This window comes from Boleophthalmus pectinirostris, unplaced genomic scaffold (assembly GCF_026225935.1).
Source record: "Boleophthalmus pectinirostris isolate CB_2022bp ecotype Guang Dong unplaced genomic scaffold, ASM2622593v1 HiC_scaffold_9, whole genome shotgun sequence".
NCBI lineage: Eukaryota > Metazoa > Chordata > Actinopteri > Gobiiformes > Gobiidae > Boleophthalmus > Boleophthalmus pectinirostris.
Genome location: NW_026571541.1, coordinates 15,708,496 through 15,733,815, shown reverse-complemented (window position 1 = coordinate 15,733,815; position 25,320 = coordinate 15,708,496). Strand labels below are relative to the sequence as shown.

General features: G+C 37.2%; 1 protein-coding gene across 1 annotated transcript in view; it reads right to left on the bottom strand.

Annotated features, from left to right (window-relative positions):
• The window catches only part of lrfn1 (leucine rich repeat and fibronectin type III domain containing 1), a 33,794-nt gene extending 11,671 nt beyond the window's left edge, over positions 1-22,123 (bottom strand). The window contains exon 1 of the mRNA XM_020928685.2: positions 22,013-22,123. The gene's annotated coding sequence lies outside the window, so the exon portion shown is untranslated. The remainder of the gene's footprint in view (positions 1-22,012) is intronic.
• Between the last annotated feature and the right edge of the window lie 3,197 nt (positions 22,124-25,320).

The following is a 25,320-nucleotide window of genomic DNA, read 5'->3' as shown; positions in this document are numbered from 1 at the left end:
AAATCATTGAATGAACTTCAGAAATAAAATAAATCCAAAATCTGTAACAACTGAATGTCTTTATCTTTTGAGCAATGTCAGGACACTTCCAGTCTGTAACCAAAACTCATAGTGTAACTTCTATAGTAACAAAAAGTGTTCCAAATAGTTCAAAATTCTTCATTACGTTTTCAAAACAAAGCACATACATTGAATCCCACTATATAAGGCTACATTAAAAACAGGTATTTCACTTCTATAGGGTAATAACTGCTAACATATACACACTTACACACTTATTTAGATCACCATGTTACTGTTTACTGTTTTGAAAATGCTATTAATAGGTGGCCAAACCTCCTCATCTAAGCTTGATCTCGTCAGATGTCAGAAGCTCAGCAAGGAAGGACCTGCTCAGTACTTGGACGGGAGACCGCTGGGAATTCCAGGTGCCACAGTGGGAAGCCAGTGGCAAAAATTGTTGTTGTGTCAAGTTGTCAAGTTGTTGTATACAGTTTTGTATCATGCTTTTGTATATTTATGGAGAATTGTTTGTGTGGAAGCATGCACGACAGGCTTGTGGGCTGAGCATTGGACAGAATCTTACAGCTAACCACAGGGAGAGTTCCAACAGGGCTCGGGAGAGATTACTAAATTACAAAAAACATGCATGGATGACATCTAAAACCTCTTCATTTTTGATGATAGACCAACGTTATAATATGAATGGTAGAAAAAAAAATCCCCTCTGCAAGAAATCACAGAAGTCTAGCCACCCAAAACAACAAGACATTATTTAGTTTGAAAATAAAATAGTAAAACAGTATTGCATGTAAGGGTTTAGTCTTTAATGACATTGACATTGATGGCACTTGTCCTTCTAGCAACACATGAGCAACGCTGATGCAGAGTAAGGACATTTGAACAGGCTGCACTTTGTCAGAAAAAGTATAAACACCAATTAGAGTGGGCCTCCAGTGAACTGTTAGCTGCCCTTCTGTCAGTATACAGGCATAATTATTGACAAGCCAACTTCATCCAGTCAGCGCTGTCTGCAGCACTGGTGGCCCTAACCCCGGCAGACTGGCCCCAGGGATTTCTGGTCACATCTTATCAAGTAAAGTGGAGGCTATCAGGGTAAACAGCACAGGGGCATTTGCATATTATAATTATGTCCACATGCTAAAATGGTCTCCTCCATTACATTCCATTTCCAACTTTCAATGACAAAGAATTAGAAACTATGGCAGCCCCGTACACTTTAATTGTAGCTGGCATTCCTAAATAAGCTACACATTAGTCTTTCAACAGCATACTAATTGCTACCACCTTGTTAATCTTTACTGAAATATGTGAAGCCACAAAATGGATGTGACATTGGAAGTTTAATGGGGTTAAAATTATAATATATTTAACCAATTTAAAGGTCCTATATTGACTCTTGTGAGTTGTGTTTTGTTTCATTCACACGTTTCAGTTATTATTAGTCTGTCTACATCTCCAAAGCTCTGTTCCACGCTAGTCAGCAGTCGAAACTGTCAAGTATAAAAACAAACTCTTGGTCTAAGAAAAGAACCTAATAACATTATTTATTGGAAGACCAAATAAACCTCACTGGACTATGGACTGCTCTGTTCCACCTAGTGATGTCATGTAGTGGTAGTTTTAATTAAATTAAGAGCAAATTTTTACCTTTAGCTCAGTAGAGATTGACAATTCCAGGACTGAAATTATCCAGATGATTCTAGTAAAGGTGTATGGAGTTTAAAAACACAGTGGAGCTCTTCCTGTTTTTCATTTCTGAGAAGAAATGAAAAAAGCCTAAATATGCAGTTTGTGTGTTAAAAATGTATGAATGAAACAAAACACAATTCCAGATGTTTTTGATGAGGAAACATTATTACATAGATCAGAAAATAGAGCAATATGGGCTCTTTTAAGGTACACTATGCAACTTTACCATTGAAGGTTAAGGGCTCACCACCTGCTTCTCTCCATGGACAGGTAATTGCTTTGCCTGGAAGGTCTACAGTATTTCATTAAACTCACCCTGTCTAAATTACACTTTTTATTGCTAAAACCTTGAATAACATGCATTCTTACAGTTTGCAGGGCCAGCTCTCCACAGATCTGCTGTAGTTTGGCCCTGTGGTGTCACCTGCTTGTCTCTATGGAGATATAAGTGTTAATACCATGCTGTGGAACATTCAAGGGAAAGCAATGAGCACTCACCTTTTTTTAACCTACATAAAAAGTGGTGGCGTAATTGTATGTATATTGATACTTTTCAGTTGATGTCACCAACAGTCCCTGGGGATGTGGTGCTAACTGGTGACACTACCCTGTCAGAGACTTTTACTTTAACACAATCTGAACATAAAGAACTGACTAATGGGCACAACACTACATGAGAATTCGCCCAATTTTGGCTGAGATTTGCTTCTCCCTGAGTTCGGGGAGGGTTGACCCGGCTTTGTGTCTTGGTGTACGGTTTTGAAGCCGCTGCGCTCCTCGTGTGTGTGGTATCAGTGTGACCCTGAGCGGTTCTGTCATATCGTAACCACCAAACCATGGTAACAGCCAATAAAACAGAGCATCAGGGGCAGACAGAGTGACGGACACAGAGGTGCAAGATACAAACTCGGGATATAGCAAAAATAATGAAAAGACTTTACCACTTTACGAGAGGTGAGTAATAAATTTAAACTGCAGCATCTCATCCACATTATCCATAGAGATTGTCCTCCGCAAATAATGACATCCAGTCCACAAAACATCGCTTTTAATCTAGTTTGAGGCATCCTTTGAAAGTATAAAACTGAGAGTAGTTCCTCACGTATGTCCAAGCTGTGTGCGGATCTGGGTGAAGCTGCAGATAAGAGATAGTGACTCTACCTCCTGTGTACTTTATCACCAGTCTTTTATGCTTTAAAAATTACGTATCTGAAGTATTGCACCACATTTCACAAATAATAATAGTAGAGTTTTGACTTGTATCTAAACTAGAAGTGCAGTGCTCTGATCTTTTGAACATTTAAAGAGTCTCAAAGCCAGTGGTTTTACTGTAGACAGGAAAAAGCTGACGCGAGGTCAGCTTTTTCACAACTTTATATCCTGTGGTCTGCAGACATATCACACTGCAGTCTTTGTGATCGGAGATGTTAAGTCTCATAAGATTCTCCTCGTGTCTGTAGTGTGCGCTTTTTGTCGCATGTTTAAAACTCATTTAAGAGCGAAAAATCCTTTAATGTGTGGAGGCCCTAGCTAGAACTACAATGATCTATGCAGTTAAACAAGTCTCCCTGAAATAAGATTACAGTCACAAGCTCTCACCTTTTATATTGATCATACACCTAAACAGAACCATGAACGCTCGTATTGATCACAGGTCCTGAAAATGCAGTTTAAATCAATTCATATTTTTTCTTGAATTGGCTGTGTTTGCTAATGTGTGCACTATCGACACTGCTGAACATTCTGCCATAAACATACAGATAGAACACCCCAAGCGTCATGTCACTACAAAGTATCAATAAAAGTTTTAAGGTATTATTCTGTGCTTTTTATGTTTGCTCAGCAGAGACTTTGGGGAAATTGATTGTTTTGAATATGAAAGCAATACATACTTAAGTGTAGATTTGAGTGTGCATTAAAAACACAGCTATTGAGCTATGGGCCCCATCTGGGTTGTTGACTCCACTCATGGACCACTTGAGTGAATATGGATTTTAAAAAATAGCCTTTGAAACCCACATATTGTTTGGTTTTATCAATTACAATATATGCCCAAAACACACTGAGGAAAAAATTTGTTTCCATTCCTAAATTCTCATGATTAATAGCCTGACACAAACAGCGCCCTGTGGTCTATTTGTATTATTTTAACAACCTGAACTCCTCTTAAAACTGCAGCCAACATGTAAAATATGAGCTATTCTCTTGCTTCCTGTCAAATGGTGTGGAAACCAAGGAAATGGAATCCACCGTGCCTCTACACATTTCTTTTTAAAGGCTCAAGCTACATATTTTATAAGACAAAACAAATAGCTCCACAATGCGTACGGATGTTGTGCTTCCCGCCATGTGACAGATTTACTGACATATTCCATGATATTGCTGACGAAAAGTTGCCAAAAACACAGACAAACAAGCCATGATAAAAGAAGAAGTTGGTCCCGCGTGATGCTAGGAAACAGGACGGATATTCAGTGACAGAAAGCTTATAGGATTTCTATTTCGAGCAATAGTTATTTTCAAATTGTACAAGGGTCAGTGACAAGAGCTGTAGATTCATATATAATGTAGTTCTGTCATTATGCACTGCTGCATACTGTTTGCATCTCCACTTTGTCAGTTTCACTTACAAAGCTGCAAAATCAAAACACAAAAAAACTATCTAAAAAAACACTTGTTAAAGGTCCTATAGTATGCTAGATTGATTCTTGTGAGCTTTAAGCCATGTTAGAATATTGTTACCTCACCAAAAACATACCTGGAGTTGTGTTTTGTCTCATTTATGCATGCATGAGTAATCCTGCAGTATTAGTCTGTCTATATCTCCAAAGCTCAAAATACTCTGCTCCACCCTGTAATGTCATGAAGTGGTAGTTTTCATGTTAAGAGCTGTTTTTTCTCTTTGTTCACTGGTGATAGGCAATTCCACGGCTGAAATAATTCAAATTATTCTAGTGAAGGTATTACTAAATTACTACATGACATCACAAGGAGGAAAAGTGTGTTTTCTATTTGAGAGAACTCAGCCTAAATATGCAGGATTTTTGTGTTAAACATGTGAGAATGAAATAAAACATGTTTTTGATGAGGAAACAGCATTATAAAATAGATCAGAAAATAACGTAAAATTGGCCCTTTAAAACCTTGTTATCGATTTTTCCCATGTATTTATGAATACAATTGTTTTGTCACAGTACGGATATACTAATGTCAGAATAAATCTGCTGTGGGTTGGCTGCATCTATTTATAAAGCGTTTTATAACCAGGAAGTGTCCGTTAGCATGCTACTTGTTCTTAACTTTATAGTGACGCTAAAACTCATCTCTGGTTTCTTCAAAGGGAAAAGTGATTATAAACTCATCACGGTGAGTAATTAGAATGCTCGTAATGCATAAAGTCAGTGAGGACAAACTTTGGACCACAACAAACCATTTTTTAGAATTTAGTAGTTTTGTTTTTCACATTTTTAAGAAAATATTCAATCCATGAAATCTCTTGCATTATTTAAAACAATAAAGCATTCAGGAAATTGCATTCAAAGTGTATTTTCTCTCCAAAAGTACATGAACAAATACTCACGCCTACTACTACAGTATTCCCTGTTTTTTGAAAATCCTTCTTTTAAGCCCACAATATCCCACATTGATCTGGATTTTGTGTGTCAACTTCAAACTTATGATATTGTCAGTCCTGATTGCAGTAGAGAACAGCTCATTTGCTCTACAATAGTGTGATGGCATGGTCTGAAACACTGTTGAAAAAGTGGCACATATTGCACTGGCAGATCTCCTCCCATTGATCATCATTATTGCAGTGTCATTTTCAGAGCCAAAGCTGGATTCATGACTGACGTGTTCAGTGCTAAAGGACTATGTCTGTATAATTCGCCCATTAAAAATCACTAAAGCTGTAACAAATTACCCAAATATTGTGCTCTATTTTCAAACACAGGAATATTACATCTGCACATATGCATATTAAAAGCAGCATTCTGTTTTTGTGTTTTACTTCTCATCTCATTTCTATTTTGCTTTTGAAAAGTTCCTTTTGCAAAAACAGATAAGTGCGATTTTAAAAAGTGATCTTAGGCTTACAGTTTACTCTTTGTGTATGAATGTTTTTAAAATCTACATGTATTTAACTGCTATCAAAATAATATTCCATCCCTCTTTGATAAAATCCACACACATTATTGTCATTGATAATATCTGTAGACCATAACAACCAAAAACCTCCCCAAAACTTTATTCTATATATCTTTTCTTGAACTCTTCATTTGTTTATATGCATTATTTTGAGTCCAATTTTAAGCCAGATGCCCTTCCTCTTTCATTTATTGTCCATTCATGCATTATTTTTTTTTTGTTATGACATTTGCATTAGCGTTCGGACTTGCACGTAGAGCACCCCATGGCTAGATTGTATTGTCTTTCCTCTATAGCTCATTTATTCTAATCATACAAAGCTAATTTTCTACATGTACCACTTTGTTTGCCACCACACAGGATGCAATTGAGATTTATTACCAACAGGATCCACATGAATAAATCCACTGTAATCCTGAAATGAAAAACTCACACTCCTCTAATTGTTAGCAAAGACAGAGGCTGAAATCTACCCAAGGCTGTGATGCATACGACTCAGTGCACACAAATAATGGAGCACACTGCGTTCAATTTGACACACATCACAGAAATCCTGCACAAAGACGATTTGGGGAGAACTTTCTATCATACACTGGAGTATTAGTCAAAGTCTGCTTCTGTAAAAGAAACGTGGAAAATGTATAGCCCAGCTGCTGGAGACACATTCGCTTTTTTGAAGGAGAACATCTGGAAATCTTGTACAGTATCTCTGCATGGTAACACGCAAAGGAGGGTATCCCTGAGCATCTAGCACCGTTTCCATAGCAATTAACAATTCAGAACCAAATATTATTATATTCATGGGTTACAGGCAAAAGATTCTGTTCTGATTTGAAGGTTTTTGTGAGGATTTTTTTCCCATTCAAAAATATACTGTAAATTTAGATTTGTGTTTTTGCTATGTGTTGTTGCCATGCCAAATTATTCAAATCAAGAGAGAATCTTTATGCCCATAAAACCCATGAATACGAATGGGCAATATCTCTCAAATTATATAACCAGGGAGATGAAATTCATTAACTGTTGTTTTCAGACACCTTTATTCTTGAGTAATATATTTTACAGTGTAAAAGTATTCTTACTTCAGTTCTGGGTATAGATAAAAGGGTTTTTTGTTGACAATATTACGTGACTTGAAAGTTTAAGCTTGCACTTTGAACCGCAAATAAAGTTTTTTGTCTTTCTAATTTAAAATTCTAAATCAGATGATTACATCCATATAATAAATTACAATACATTTCACCAAATAATTTCAGGTTCCTTCTTTGCAGAAATTGGAACAAAACCACTAATATGAACTTTGAACTTTGGTGTAGCACCTTAATGTTTTAGCTACACTTAATCTTTGCATCTTGCTTATTTCACAGTGTCACTAGGAGTCAGCGTTTCAAGTTCATGCAGCTAAAACCTGGAACAGTCTTCCTGAACATGTGAGACAGACTCTTCTGTGACGCTGTTTAAATCCAGGCTCAAAACATTTCTGTTTAACTGTGCAAATAACTGAAAGGTTTTCATTCCGCACTCTTCTCTCCAATTTATGTCTCTCTTTTTTAATTTTAATCTTTATGATTATTTATGTTTTGATTTGTTTTTATTATGATTTTAATGTATTTCTTATTCTGTAAAGCACTTTGAATTACTTTGTGTATGAATTGTGCTATACAAATAAACTTGCCTTGCCACTATGTCACCTGTAATGATTGTCTATTGTTTCTTTTTATGTCTCATGTTGCACGCTGAGCTTTTTGTAAGTTTTTCCAATGTGTTTTTTAACTACAAATGACAAATAAACTAACCTGAACCTAACCTAATACAAATGCTATACAATGTTTTATTTTGTACAGAAAACTACAAAATAAAAGTCTCTAAATCACACCATGAGAACATGATAGAAGATGCACTAATCCTGTCAGTGAAGAAATGTCAATAGATATAGTGGGGCACAGGGGCAGTAAATAGAGAGACGCTGGACTTTTGTGCTGGCTTTGATCCAGCCGCTTTCTCCTAACATCATTTCAGATTGCTACATGTGTTTACTGCACCAAACAACACTTCAATATTGTTTTGCACAACCTTTGAGTCGGTTTCGCCTTTCCACTTGCTACTGTTTTGCATCCTTTGTATCGTGGCTAGTGTTTAAGCAGCTATAATCATTTTAATGGCTTCAAATTGCAGCCAAAGCACTTCCAGCCACAAGTGTTTTGTTCTCTAATATAGTGTACTGTATCAATCTGGTTACTGAGCACTGATGAAAAAATAAATAAGGTAACACTTAAATAAGGTCTGACCAAAGGCTTTATTAATAATCAACAAATAGTTTTGAATGGTAACTACTTAATACTTGAACCCTAACTCTTAACCCTTACCCCTTTTAAGTAGCTATGATTGTATCTGAATCATGAAGTCCGAATCATTCTTAGAAGGCCCATATTACGCTATTTCTGTCTCTATCTTGATGTTATAATGGTGTTTCCTCATCACAAACAGACCTGGAGTTGTGTTTTGTTTCATTCACATATGTTTAAAACACAAAGCCTGGATATTTAGGCTGAGTTTGTCTCTCATATTGAACACACCTTAATCCACCTTGTGATGTCATGTCGTAATACAGGAAGCGCTCCACTGTGTTTTTAACTCCATACGCCTTTACTAGAATCGTTTGGATAATTTCAGACCTGGAATTGTCAATCTCACCTGAACTAAAGGTAAAAGGTTAATTTCAAAACTGCAACTACATGACATCGCAAGGTGGAATAGAGCTTTAGAGCTTTGAGCTTTGGAGATGTAGACAGACTAATAATAAAGTAATAAATACTGTGTGAATGAAACAAAACACAACTCCAGGTAAGTCATAGGGTTAGTTTGTTAAGGCAAATTAAGATATAATGATAAAATAATAAAGTAATTCAATAAATGACACATATTTAATATTGGTGGGTGGCATGTATAAAAAAAGCAAGTTGAGGGTTTGCTTTAGGTAAGTTTGTAAGGTTGCATTTTGATGGCTGGGTTAGAGTCTTTCCAAAACGTTATTGTATTGTCAACTGTATTGCGTATTGAAACTGATGTCTAGATAAAAGTGGTCCAAAAATTAAGGTGGAATCATTTAACAAAATTAAATGTATTTAGTTATAGTTGACTAAAGTTAAAATAGTGGGCAAAAGATTGCTCACAAAGTACAAATGTAATGTCAACATTTTGGCTCCTGTTATGAAGACTGGACCCAGTATACTTTACTCCACAGTTTGGACATGGCACTTGACACAATGCTGGTTCTTCATGTAGAATAAGTGATCTCTCGTACTGATCGTGATTCTGGTCTTTCTCTGTTACTGTTGTTTCGGATTAGGTAAGTTTAAGGGCTGGCTGCTAGGTCAGGTGCAGTAGCTACAATCCAGATTTTCACAAGAATACTTCACACCTCCATGAGCTTTGTGCACATATTTACAATTGCAAAACCTCTTGACACATCCCCGGCAGCACTGGATGGAGGCAGATTCAACTCAGCCCACATGCCCACTTGCATGTGCATGAGATATTAATAAAACAGGAACCCACCATGAAACAGTAATACCTGCACTCAAGTCTGTATCACTTAACCATAGGCCAGCGATTGACAGAAGAAATCTAATATTGAAAATCTCCACATTTCCACAATGGGACACATGGCAGTTGAATCTGTTTTCCATAAGCAGCATAATGATTTGCAGAATAAATTTGCAAAATAGACATTACTTACTATTCATATTTTCATATTTGTGCCACGTTAAAGGTGCATATAGTAACTTTTCTAGTGGAGAGTTTTTTCATAATTGCCATGGATATGTTTTTTCTTTGCCTAGAATGTTCCACAATATAGCATTAAACTTTCATCTTAAAAGCATTAAATTACAGATGATTTCATCACTGAAAAACTTAGGCACAACTGCTCAGATCTGTCCCGTAACTTGGCCTCCTGGCATTACCTGCTTGAGATAGATAAGTTTACTTCTACACAGTGAAAATTTCCAGGCAAAGCACATCACCATGTTACATAGTGCACTTTTAAAAGAAAAGCATGGAGATTGTTTTTAAGAGCTATTTTTGACATAGGCTTAAGCCTAGAAAAATGATGCCAAGCAATCTACTACAGAAGTTTTACAAAATGAAATAACATTCACTTTCGTACTTTTGTAATGGCCAAAATCACAACAGCAAGACTTCACTAAATTGTTGATTTAACCAACCAAAAGTTAGAACATCAAACTATAAACATTCATAGCCATTGGTCACCATTGTAGATACTATTTAAAAAAGACATTGGGTCAAATGGAGTCAGCTGATTTGCTTTGGTCATCTTTCAAACTGTACAGACACAAAAACAGCACAAAAGACAGAAGAATGTCCAATTATTTACACGTTGACGTATCAGGATACTGAGTAATTAAAGAGTGAAACGTTTAGAATGGCCTCAGACAGCTCCTGCCACAGACTGAACCCTAATCACAAACCTGTCAGGCCTCTTTGTCATTGAAATGCACATTTAGCTGTTTCTTATCCGCACTATAATTATTTTTTATCTAAATATTGCACACAAAGTTAATTTCACCAAATCATTATTAAACACAAGCAGATACGCACTCCGCATACAGAGCAATGAAAACTGACTGTCAACTCAGCACCATTGTGAGGCAAGCAGATAAATGCATTATTTGAAAAGAAATGTTGCTATAAAATAATTAAAATGTCCACAGTGTGACCAATGTCCATAACAAATGACTGTGATCATTAAATACTGTCCAAATGGAGTGACTTTACCAGTGGCTATAGGAAGTTCATTATGGGTCATTGCCCTCGCTGTGCCATAAGTAATTAGCTCACAAGCGTTATGATTGAAGCTGCTTTATCAGGAATTTGTTCTTTATTTTCTGTGTCTAGTTAATTAGTAAATTTGATAAATTGCCTGCTAGACTAAATTGCAGTCCAAAAGCTATCAAGTTAGAGGCAAATTAAGCCTGAAAAATGAGGACATCTGAAAACACGAAGCCGGATTGAGAAAATAGTGTTCAGATTTGTTCCCTTTTAAACAAGAGAACGTGATTTTAATTCAAAATCCAGCATTATTCTGCATCAACAGATTAAGGCGGCAGAAAATCAGACATGCCTCTTGTAAATAAGACTTTGTGAGAAATGTAAATTCATTTTCAGAGTGAATGATCATTTTGGAGGTTTGAAACAGAGCGCGGAGAGGAATCATTTGTGATTTTTATTATTCCACTTGACTGTCACTTTTGGCCTTTATGTGTTGACAAGTTATTTTCTCCAGCCCATTGTAAAGCCTTTGAGATCTCCTTTCAAACAAAAATATATCTTATTTTTTGGACTAAATCTGTGAAACCCTATTGCGTCAGTTTTTTCTAAGGTCACAATACATCTTTTCTCTCTGCCTTTTCCTTGTGGGCTATACTCCTACTAATAATTGCCAACCCTGAACTCTGCATTGGCTTGCTGGCTTGCTCTTCAATTTACCATAGTTTTAGATTGGATGCCCTTTCATGTGCTAATTTCTGTATTTGACACATAGAAAGTATTGAGTAGACACAAACACCTATATTTATGAATTCTAATTAGACTTGTGTTTTTGTATTATTATTTTTTTTAACATTACACTGTGTCACGCTTTAAAAGTGAATACACAAACAGAAGCTATAAAGAACGCAGCCTTCACCGTGAATGTGTCTGGAATGGTTTCAAAGCCCACATTTCTATAATTTACTGCTTTCACTGACACAGGGCCTATAATCTCAGCCAGACGGAGAACCTGCTCTGTGCCATTATTGCATTTTAATACAGCGCTGCCTATGCCAGTGGGCCATACTGCTACATGGAGCTCAATGTGCTGCCAGGAGCACTTATAACATCCCTGCCTCACGCTGGCTCCTCCTCTCCTCTCTCCTCTGCCTATGAGCCAATGCAAATTACAGTAACAGCTTGGACGTGAGTATAATCTCAAGTGGTGTGAGCTGGACTCCTGGTGAGGCATGTGGGCAGATGGAGGTTGTGGAGCTGCCAGGCCCCTTTAGGAGCTCCTCTCTATGTCCAGCCCCAGACAATGAAGGAGCTGTGGGCACCAGTGGCACTCTTAGGCCCCCAGTCCAAGCTCACTCCCAAGTGTTCCACTGGGCTGAAGAAGAGTTGATTTTGTTTGTCTCCTCTCAGAAGTACATCTGGAATGTGTCAGAACATTATATTTCATTTCACAGTTAAGCCAGGAGGTGCATTTGAGGAATTTAGAAAGCCATTATTTCAGCTAGGTTAGGGCCTGTTTACAAAACTATACGCTGGGCCAAAATTGCTATGATTTTGTTTGGGAATAGGATTAGCCAAGGCAGACATTAAATGTGAGCTTCTACATATTTAAAAAACTTGAAAATGAACTACTTTAACTTTTAACAATGCTATAATTTTTCTCATTTAAAACATACATTGAGATGTGTTTTGTTGTTTTATTCAAAGTAATTCTGCAAATTTTGACCTTCTCTTTGCTGCCTAATTTTAACCAAGGAGTTCTCCTTCATGTTTTTAAAGTCCACACTCCTCCACTGGACTTGTTTGGATCATTTGTGTGATCAATTCACCCGAGGCTAACCCACTTCATCACTAGCGTCTCATTTAATCACACTGCTGCTTCACTCCTCAGTTTGCCAGCAGGTGGGGTCCTTGTGCCCTCTGCAGACAGCAGTGGTGCTTTATCTTTAAAATCTCATTTACGTCTTTTTGCTTGTAGCATACTCAGTGAAATCAATACAAAACTGCTGGCACACACAGCTGTTGACTGTTTGACAACAACTCTAAATTACAATGTGTTCATGCATTTGTGTTTTTGCTGTTGGAAATATACTCATCAAAATATTTCTCTTGAAGACCAAAAGTATCAGTGGAATGAACGGTGTTTTTTCAATGTGGAGATAAATTGGACACAGTGTTTCCTATATATGTGTTCTGGTGATGAAATGAACACAAATCTTTAAACCATGCAATCCTTTCTAATTTACCGGTGCCAGAGTAAAAAGGCACTCTGCTGCACATACTTTGTTCCTCTTGAGAGTTACTACCAAACCCATACATATAGTATACAATATTTGCCACAGAGCATAATTAACGTGAGCTCCTTCACATTGTGTTACCGCAGAGAATAATTGTATGTCTTTTTTAGTTGATCCTCCCTGATGACGGAGCTGTTTCTTTGTTCCTCCTCTTCATTCTCAACCTCAGTACCTTGTGTCTGCAGCTGTCAGGAAACCAGCACAAGACTTTGTCGGTAATTTGCCATGCCCTGTCGACTTTTGCATCAGGAAAACTTAGTAATGAATACATGAACTTTGTGTGGGGAAAGATTTGCACACCTCATCATAGTTCAAAAATACTTCTCCAGTGGGGATGTCGTGAGATAAAATGTTTCTTCTTGTAATAAACACTTACATTATGATTAAAGGTTCAATATGCAGCCTTTCTGGTCCAACACCTGCTGGTCTACATAGAGATGCTTTGTCTGAAATGTTCCACTATGAAATTAAACATATCTATCTTCATGGAGACAAGCAGTAGATTCTCACCAGGCCAAATAACTGGACAGGAGAGGGGAGCCTGCTCACAGAAAGACTGCATCATTTTCAAGGTAAAATGCAAAACAGATTATTTAATGCAATACTATGGAACATTCAAGATCTCCATAAAAAAGAAGTATGTGGTGGACCCCCACAAAAATGTTGCATAGTGCATCTTTAAACAGTTTAACAGTGATTGATACCATGACATTTTAATGTATTGCCCTTTCCTCTAAGCTATGACTAGCTTTATGAAATCAAACTGTCTGAATGGCAAAGTTACATTTTGATTTAGACGGAAAAATGCACTAAAATTTTGGGGTCGATTTAACAGCAAAAAACATTTTCCTTCTAAAATTCGTACAATTACTTTTTTAGTTCTAGTGATTATGTTGTGGCCTGAATAAGTGAGAATGTGTTTCAAAAGTGGACACTGTTTTTAAAATCAAGATATTTTGAATCTCATCCAAAAGTAATTTTCAATTTGAAGGCACGGGTCTGTGAAGCTAGGTATTATACTGCACTAAAGGATGGATTTTAACGCGAAACTAGCCCTGCTTTTAGTCCAAAGAGTGGTTCTGATGATTTGGTGTTCTGATAATTTACTTTAATAGATTCTTTTCTCAGACCAAGGTTTAAGACAGTATCACGGAACTTTCAACCAGGATGAGGGGGCTTTTTTATGCTCACACACCTGGGATATTGTACTGAAGAAGTCGAACTGCAGATGGCGCTGTCGTCCTGCCTCCACTGACCACATACATCACAGCAACATCACATGTCCACATAGAGGGAGACCGCTAGTGAGCAATCAAAACTGCATGTATAGGTATGAAATACTGAGCTGAAAAAATTATCTATTAACGAAGACATATTGTGCTTGAGGCTGCTACGTTATAATGTATGACAATGGTGGATCATTATGTAATAATTTGCACATGTTAAATAGCAATGTTCATCTAAAATGACTTAATTAAAGAAACACATCCACTGACTTCTGCAAAAAACTGCAGTGCCCAGTGGGAGTAGACATCACCGTAAACATCATCACAACAAAGAGTCATCACGTTGTTGACACTTGTGATGAATAGCTGCACAGCACACCAGCAAGTTTTTTAATTTGTACCCAAATTACTATGCAACATTGCAAGATTCTCTGCGTATCGCTGATTAAGAAAATAAAATTGAAGAACAAAGTAAGCACAGAGCAGTGGGCATGTGCAAATGACGGTTAGAACATGGTTGGTCAACAAGATGGCATCTTGAAAATAAGCATTTAAAGATTGTTCAAATATGCATTAATCACTCCAAATACAACTTTGAGAGGGTAAACGAGAAGGGAAAATAACTATAACATAGTCAAAAGCTCTGAAAAGTTGACTTTGCATGGATCTGCTTTAAAATAAATGCTTTACTTTTATTTACATGCGAGCCTTATTACGGCTAATTATGAATAATTACCATAGAAACCATTATCAATTGACCTAATAATCTTTACATTCCTACTCTCCAGCTGTGACGCATTGGTTAGCTTGAATGAGTGCGCTCTAGATTTTAAAACATGCATGACGACTGGGATCTGAAGCTGTGTGATGTGTAGCTCTGTAGAGACTCAGAGCCTCTGATTGAGCTGTTCTTCATCATTAATATGAATGAATAGTTGCTGTTGTCCAGGCTGCTGTTACCAGGGAGGCCGCTTATGTAAGGAGACCGCACCTGCATATGTCACTGGGCCCCGTGTTTGTGATCATGTGATGTTGCAGATACAGACAAACAGATGTGCTGCAGATAAAGACGACTTCACCTTCTATACACAGCACCAGCATCGGCACAAAGCCCTGCAATTTTCAGACAAATGGATCGAATGTGAGTCAGCTGCAGCAGTGTTAAGATGGGGCTGTTTAAGTGACTCAATCTTCAGTGTGTTTGCCAACCTTGAGAGCATTCACAGTATAACAAAAAAGAAATTTGACTGAGAGAAAGACGGAGAGAGCCGTGACTGAGCCTAGCGCCCGTCCCCTGCAGCTATAAGCATCTTTTGTACAGACTCTGTACTCTCTGGTAAAGCGCACGCAGGTGTTTTTGAATTTAGCATATTTTTCACAGCTAAAGCTATAAGCAAAGACACAAAGCCCTGTTATTCTAGGATACGCAGAGACAAAGTATGTGGCTCAATAAGCGGGCTTGATTAGCGCTGCAGTCAGCTAATTTCTTCTGCCAGCAAAAAAGTATATTGAAAATGTGCTAACTATACAGTCAATATTGCATTGTCATTAGGGATGTGCAAAAATGTCAAAATATTGATATATCGTAATGTTTAATGTGATGGTACAGTATTGATATCATGGGCTGCTGTATCGATCTATCGCCAGGAGTATTTTTTTGTATATTTTACTAAATTATTTTGTTACAGCGCAACAGTTTTGCTGCTTTTTCAGAGTAAGGAAACTCGTTTATTTAACACATTTGATATTTTCACTGCTTTGAGGATGTCACAGCCATGATGTATCCTTTATTTTTTATTGAACAGCATCGGATTGATTTGAAATATAATGTAATGAATCGAAAATGTATTGTATAAAGCTATGTATTATATCATTGCCTATGTATTGAGGTATGTATCATATCGGCAACTTCTTAATGATACCCAGCCCTAACTGTCATGATATAATAAAAACTCAGTTCTGATACTAAGTTAAGGAATAGACTTGATAACAAATTTGATACTGATGTTGATGACAAAATGCAATCTTTCTTGTGACAATAGCATGTATTTTAATAGTATTTTCCAGGTAGGTGACATGGTGTTTCATGGTCATACTAGTCTATGTTGTCTTACACTTGTTCTGATACAGATCAAGATCATTCTAAAGCTAGGAAAGCTCAGGAAAGGTTCATTTCTGTCCTGTGAATTTAGCATTGATACCTTCTCAAATGAGTATCTAGTTTAAATACTAGTTTTTGTATCGCTTAGTATGTGATTTTTGATTCTTATGACAGCATATATTGCTATACATTTTCTACCACAGATATAAAAATTCTATTTGATGTTAATGCTAGGAAAGATGCTATATTCTATCAGCAATGATGATGCAAACTGAAGATTTGGCAGTTCAATTACCACTTTGACCTGTAATGTATACTGTTGTTGTGTCCTTGGGCAAAACCTTTCGCCCACAAATGTCAACTCTACAAGGAAATGGCTCAGAGAAAAAAACAAAAAAACATAGGACATTTTACAGGAATTTCTACTGTATACCTCCATTTCATTTAAGACCATTCACTCACCACAAACTGATTGTTGCTTTCTCATAGCTTCTAATTTGTAGAGTGCACACCCTATAGCATATACAGTAGATCTCCATAAAAGAGGATACCTCCACACTCCACCTGTCACTATTATCGTGTTTTATTCCAGGCAACATGGATATCCTCCTCAGATTTCTCCAACAGGAGCAGCAGAGCACAGCACAGTGAGCGGGGGGGCTGTGCATGCACATGGGGCCATCACAGGAATATTGAACACACAAGGCTAATAGCTTGACCTCCTCATCACTCTCCCCCTCAATCCCTTATTAAAACTGCTATTTGCTTCCCACTTAGAGAGCATCTGAGGTGTTGTATGGTCATTTTTAGTACTTTAAGATGAACTGGGAGAGAATCCTGTTGTAAGACCTCCGGACATCTTTGGGCTTGGTGATTAAACTTTGCTCCTAAGACATTAAGCCAGAAAGAGAGACAAAAGGAAACAAATTTGAGAGTACAATAACGATTGCTGCCCTGTACATGTGTTATCCACCATCCATGATGTAGTAATCATGTGCAATACTGTATTATAATGTGACCACTGCTACAAGAATACACTGAGGTCACTTTACCTGCTATTTATTCTTGCCCATATGCTGCACTATACACTACCACTACACTACATGATTACATATATTTTACTTCATATATTTGATGTCTTCTGTATGTATATAAAATGTAAAAAAAAAATAAAAATAAAAATAAAAAATCAATGAGTGTCTAAAGTTTTGACTGGTACTGCATATAAAAATTGTAAATAAATTTGTAATAATACATTTTTTAAAAAGCTGTACATTCTGTACATTCATTCTATTAATACAATATTCTATTATTATTATTATTATTATTATTATTATTATTATTATTATTATTATTATTATTATTATGTTACAACACTGGAATTTCCCCATTGTAGAAACTACTTATAATCCACAATTGTCACAATTAACCAATCAACCAACAAGACAAAACTGTTTATAATGAAGTACAAAAAACAACATGCTCCTTTCTCATCTTCATATTATAATCATCACATTCACTTTTGTCATTTTCACAAGGTAGGCAGAGTAATTGCAGTTTCTTTCATTTTACCATACGATGAGCATTCATATATTCCTATATCTGCTCAAATAATTATCTAGTTTTAGTATTGTGTGGTATCTGGGTATCACCTTTTATCACCGTAGCAACAGTATCACGCAAGAGACGGAACATCTCCATCCCATAAAACCCCATGGATTTAATAGTGTCAACATTAAACCGAATGACTTCACCTCATACCCAAAATGTTAAGCGAAGTTGGAAAATGCCTGTTTTCCTTGGTATCTGTGCCTCTCGAAAGCACATAAAGCGATTATAAGCTACAGCAGTCAAGCTTGCTTTAAATGTTTACGACCAGAGAGGGAGAGAAAGACACCGAAAAAGCAGCTAGCCAGCGGCAGAGTGGTGACCCAGAATAAGTGTCCTCTTTGGTCTTAAATGACTGAGTTTTGCTCTAAAGTCTGGACTTGTTACGTTGTTCAGCTTGATTCTTTCCAAATATTTCAATGTCCAATCAGTGGGGCTGCCAAACAATGGAGCAATACAATAAGCAAATCACACACTATATACAGTATTTTCTGTAGGGTCCTATATTTCGCAAAATTGACTCTTGTGCGCTTTAACATCAGGAGTTTTTTCAGTCACACATGTAAACCTTTATAATTAATCTGTCTATATTTTCAAAGCTCAAAATGCTCTGTTCCACCTCATGTCATGAAGCAGTCATTTTCAAGTTAACAACTACTTTTAGCTTTTATCAAGCAGAGATGGGCAATTTCAGGTCTGAAATCATCAAATGATTCTAGTGAAAGTGCATGGAGTTTAAAAACACAGTGGAGCACTTCCTGTGTTATCACATGAAATCACAAGGTGGAACCAGTGTTTTCTGTTTGAGAGAAATATGCAGAGTTTGTGATAAACATGTGTGAATGAAAAAAAAAAAGCCCAGTTATGTTTTTGATGAGAAAACAGATTAGTTAAAAAAAAAGTAATATGTGTCCTTTAAGAGGAACTACAAATGTCTGTCAATATTGTAATTATACATTTGTGCCTTATTTGACACAAGTCTGCTAATTATTATTATTTTTTGTCATTTTATAGTAATGTGTGAGCTACTGTGCCCAAGTAATTTCCCTCGTGGATCAAGTTTATCTAAGCCGATAAACTACGTGTTATGGCCAATCCCAACATGCACCAGCAGATGCAGTCCTTGTGCTTTCAGCTGGTCACACGTTTCAAGCCAACAAGAGCTTTGAATTAAATGACACTATATTATTACTATATGTTGTACTGTACTGTATGTAATTTAAAATGATATGACTATGCACAATCAAACCAAAACATATGACCTTGCATAACATTTCTTGTTAGTAATTAACCTATCTCATCTAAGGAATGTAAATGAAATGTATTTAGCTGCATATCAGTTATATTGGACCAAAGCAAACTCCAATTCCCCCACCTGCACATTGAGTGGGACAAAATATGCAAAGTTATGCAGTGTGAGCGTGTGTTGAGCGGCTGCCTGTTTGCTGCATGACAAAGGGGAGGGGAGTACACTGAAGAGAACAGCAGTGGTGCTCAAACCGCTAACACAAGGCGCGGCTAATTAGCACTGCCCTGCCATTCCCTTTGAACTGGCTCAGGACAACCGGGAGCCATCACTGCTCTCTGTTCTCAGAGGAGTGCGGTTCCCCCCCGACCGCAGGACCGGCAGGGGCTCCGACCACCAAGGGTCAAAAAGAACGCAAGGCAAAGTACCCCCAACCTCTACACTGCACCTCAGGGGATGAGCCATGACTTTTTCACATAAACTCCACCCTCAGCAAAACGCGCTAACTGGCTGTATATGCTGGATTTTTGTACTTATTTACGGCGAGGTGACATTTTGAGGGTGCGTACTTCTCCTTCAAGTACACAAGGCAGATGTTAAGGGGATACAGGTAGCACTTCAGTTATTCTCGTCTGGCATACTGCAGATCGTTAACTCTATCCCCCCGTGTACAAGGTAATTAATAGTTTGACACTATACGATATACAAACGAAACAGGAAGCTGAATTGATGTAGTGGTGCAGTATTTTAGACGTGGTTTTATGACCCGTTTTACGTTTGTTAGAACACTGACAATTATATTACTACTCCAGATAGAGCGTTTTTGTGTTACACTCGGGTAACATCATTTCATTCCTTTGCCCGGTTAATCACTTCATAGGAGATTCTTGGCGGAGTTGATGTGGGCTGTTACATAATTAATAAAAGATAAATTTTGTATTTTGGTGCGTAATAGGGGAATCGTTTTTGTTGTAACTTTAAAGCAGTCACTAAACCTGACAGAATGATAGATTATGTCCAAAGATTTACTATGGCAGTTATGGCGTGATCATCTTTCATATATGACAGATGGTGGAAACAGACGGAATGCAATACAAATATTCAATGTTCACTTTTTGTTTGTTGAAAGGTATTTGCTGCTAAACTCAAAAACTTCAGATACTAGTCATTATACTGATAATATTATGCTCTGATAAAAAGTAGTGTTTATTTTAAATTAAAGGTGTATTATGTAACTTTTCTAGAGAAGGAACTGCCACCTGCCTAGCTATCTTCCTGAAATGTTCCACAGCATGGCATTAATCTTATCTATCTCTATAGAGACAAGCAAGCAAGTGACACCACTGGTCCATGTTACAGATAACAATGCATGTTTTTCAAGGTATTTATTTAAAAAGCTTTAATTGGATGAACTGTATTATGTATGTTTAATGCCATAATCTGGAGACACCCCACCAGAAATGTTACATATTGCACCTTTACACAATAAGATGATTTAATATTTCAGATTATTTATTTATTTATTATTTATTTTGACATAACATAGATACACATAAACTACAGGCATCTATATTTAAGAATACATAAAATATTAATGTTTAAAATATCTGAAGTGATGCAACCGGGTCTGAGAAGGACATAGGGATATGGATATGCATTTAACTGTGATATTTTATTTATACACAAATATGGCGCTGTAAAAATGTTTCTGTTTTTGTACTGTTTTTGTTTTGTAAAGTTGAACATGTGAGGAAATATACACTGTCTCTTCTAACACTGCAATGTGTCAGACAGGTAACCAGGGAACAGTGCAGACACTCTAAAATCACTCTTGCATATCTTCTCCAGCTCACACTATAAATAATGTCCCTGTCAGGCTATTTACATATGGCACGTAACTCCTTATACCTGATCCCCGTGCTGCCTTCACTGTCAATCGTACTTTGAGATGATGACACATATCCAGCGCTGATTTTTTGGGGGGATTTTTCTGACAAGTATTGCGATTAGAACTGTAATATATTAGAACTCTGTAAGTGCACATTATAAGCCCAAGCATTAACATTTGAGATAAGACTGGGGCAAAAATAGCTTGAGTGGTTAGAGCAGTGGTCTCCAAACCCAAAGGTCAGAGGATCAATTCCTGCTTGAAATAAGTTCTGTCGTTGTGTCCTTAGGCAAGACACTTTATGTACATTGCCTAGTATGGAAATGGTGTGTGTTCTGCATAGTGACTGGTTGTGGTCGGGAGGGCCATAGTAGCTTACCACCACCCAGCATAAATGAATAATGACTACATAGTGCTTTGAGAGGCTTTGAAAAAGCCTGTAAAACTAAACCAAACCATGCCCAATGTATTATTATTATTAAATATGAACTGGGAAACTAATACAAGACTTTCAATTTTCAATAAAAGACCGGATATTTTGTTGTTTGCATAGGACATTCTATTGTCTAAATAATTGCAGCCTTTGTGATTTGATAACTGCAGTATCGCAAAATGGGAAATGTTTTTGCACACGCTGTAGTTGAAAGCTTTCTAACACCCCAATTTGATTTTGTTTGGGCATTTTGTAAATACATACATTCATGTTAGAATCACTGTCTTAATTTCACTTGGTGTTAAAATGTCTGTGAGCTTATTATCCCAACACATCTGCCTCTGTGATAAAGAGAAGCACAAAAACAAAACAAAAGAAATGCATTCGAAAAACTGACCTAGTTCCGCCTACCACCTGTATGTGTGCTTCACGGTCGTCTCTAGCAAAATCCCCACCGTGCTCCATATCTGAAATGTGCTGATGCGCCACTGTTAATATAATACTTTGGGAGTGGTTATTGCTGACCCCAGACTGAGGTAAAAGCTACAGTCAATAGAAAAGCGTACCTGATATCAAGCCCTGGGGTGCATTGTGGGATTCGGCATCACCATCCCAGCCAGCCTGTCAACAAGGAGTTGAAGAAATGTGGCTTTAATCTCTTTTTACAACGAAACACCACCTAGGAAAGAAATACATGGAATTACTTGGCATGTCAACCTAAAATACAATATGAAGGTTTAAAGGTTCACCATGTAACTGATTTGGCACCACCTACTTGTTTCCATGGAGATGTTATCACTTTGCCTTTAATGTTCCGCAGTATGCTATGGAACCTCTGTTGCATTTATTCAATTACAAATGTTTTTGTTGTTAAAAAATACTTGCATTGTTACTGTGAGCGGGCGTGTTTCTCCACAGATCTGACCTGTATTCTAAGCAAGTGGCAAACACTCCACCATAAATGTTACGCAAGTTTTAATATTTAACACAAGTACATTATGAGGTATATGAGATTTTAATTTAAGGGTACACTATGTAATCTTTTTGGCAGAGGGTCACCTGCTTGCGATGTTCCTCAGTATGGCATTAAACTTATCTATGGAGACAAGTTACAGACAAGATTGTGGAGATGTGACCGCACTAACAGTATGAATGCTTTTCAAGGTGTTTTTCAGCAATAAAAACAACTGTAACTGACTAAATACAAGACATATAAGAATAATGCTATACCATGGAACATTCACAGTACAGCAATAGTCTCTATGAGATAAACCTCCACCAGAAAAGTAACATAATACAACTTTAAAGGGCCCATATCATGCTGTTTTCTGATCTGTTATAATGTAGTTTCCTCATCAAAAACACACCTGGAGTTGTGTTTTGTTTCATTCACACATGTTTAACACACAGACCCTGCATATTTAGTTTTTCTTTTACACCTTGTGATTTCATGTGTATGCAGGAAGTAGTCCTCTGTTTTGAAAAGGTAAAAAGTAGCTTTTAACTTGGAAAAAAATAAAAAAAAATTTGATGCCACAGAACAGTAGCTTGAAAACTTTTGCTTTGTGGCATCACAAGGTGGAACAAAACATTTTGATCTTTGGAGATGAAGACAGACTAATAATAAAGGGTTACTCAAACGTGTGAATGAAACAAAACACAACTCCAGGTCTGTTTTTGAAGAGGTACCAATAAAACTTAGAGCTCACAGGAATCCATTTTGCATAATACAGGCCATTTAATGATGTTATATTCAACAAAATCAACTATATAATGTTGCAGAATTGGAGAGTAAAAATCCCTTGTAATAGTGACATTTTACAAGGAACAAAAAAAAGAAACTTCCCTCTAAGTCTAATCTAAAATGGGCCCAAAGATTTCCAGCTGCTTGGCTACGTTTGGGGATGTTCATTATCTATTCCTCGACAGCACTCTGGCGAAGCAAAGAAAACACAACTCTACACACAAGAGGAGCAGTCATACATTCATAATCTCATTGACGGAGCTTGCTTCCCTTTTCCACTTGGCAGCTTTGGGTGCGATACGAACGCTGATCTGATTATGAAACCAACAGGAAAGCAACATAAACAGCAGGAGCAGCAGGCACCAGCGCAGGCAGGCAGGGACAGAGCCGGAGATACTGTGAGTGTGGATGTGTGGCCCAGTATTAATATTTCACTGCATCATCGAGTGGGGAGCGCTGAACAAAAGTGTAAAGGGGGACGAAATGAAAAATTAATCATATTTTGACAATGCCTTGGAATTTATCTGGGCAAAAACCAAGAGAGAGGCGCAGCTCCCACGTGTGATGAGATTTAACTGGGAAAATACTGTATAGTGGATAAACATAGCTCCAATATAAAGATAAATGAGGACAAGCGTTTGGGACATACTGAGTTTAATACTATAAGTTTTGGTCTTTGTCTCCCTTTCCGCTGTGTGACGAAATACTATATAGGCTGAGTCTGACCATGGGTAAGTTCATTTGTAGTTCCTATTCTGTTACGTATAGTAATACTGGAGCTATGTATTTTTTTCATGTATTTTTTATTTTTATTTTTTACCAGAAACGTGCTGCTCTCTCTTTGTTACAGGAAAGTTTCAATAAACCATCCTCGTTGTTTAATGTTACTTAAAGGTGCACCATGTAACTTTTCTGGTGGAGGGTCAGTCACCTGCTTGTTTCTATGGAGATGTTTTTGTTTTGTCTGGAATGTCCCGGTATTGCATTACAACGCAACAACTGCAATTGCAGCGTTTATTCAACATGGGTGTTTACTGACCTTCAAACTTACAGTGAGTGGGCTCGCCTCTCCACAAATATGACATGTAACTTGGCCCTCTGGTGTCACCAGGTGTCTTCGTAGAGATAAATAAGTATAATGCCATACTGTGGCACATTACAAGCAATATCTCCATGGAGAGAAGCAGGTGACAGACCCTCCACCAGAAAAGTTACACAGTACATCTTTAACCAATATATTTTTTTGGTCTTGTATTACTTAATATCTCAAACAGAGGTGTAGTGGGCATGATACGCAGGGATACGCGGTCCACCCACTGATGTGAGATATAAAAAAATAACTAATATAAAATAGTTACAACTTAAATGTCAAACCAGAGCTATTGATAATGTTGAAAATAACCTGCAGAGGCTCATGATAGCTGTAGTACTGTCCTATAGTGACAATACTGCATGAGGGAACCGGGACTGAACCAGGACTGAACCAACACTGAACCAGGACTAAAACAGGACTGAACAAGGACTAAAACAGGACTGAACAAGGACTAAAACAGGACTGAACAAGGACTAAAACAAGACTGACCAAGAACTAAACCAGGACTGAACAAGAACTAAAACAGGACTGAACCAGGTCTAAACCCAGACTAAACAAGTAGTGAACCAGATTTAGTCCTGGTTCAGTTCGATTTAAAAAATCCCCACTACACCACTGATCTCAATCAACGAAACATAATACTAATGTAATAATTATATTACGATACTATGTCCTTGCCAAAATGTAGTTTTAGTAATTTTAGATTTCATCATTTGTGGTAACATGCTTAGTTACTTTTTAGAAGCAGTAAAGATCTCCAGCTCTATATAAGGGCAGTAGTCCTGTAAAACAAGTAAAAAATCTCATACTGATACTGAAGAACATGAACAAGACAAACCATTATTGTACTAGTATACTGTATGTTTTAGAGGTAGGGCCAACCACACAAGAGAAGAAAAACATAAAGTTACATGGTGTGCCAATGAAAATTTGGAAACAGCTTTTTTCACTTCCTTGCAGACTAACAGTGTGCAGCAATCTTCAAATATTTAATTTGTACTAGTTCAGCTTTCTCTTCTCAGTTGGAGTTCTGACCT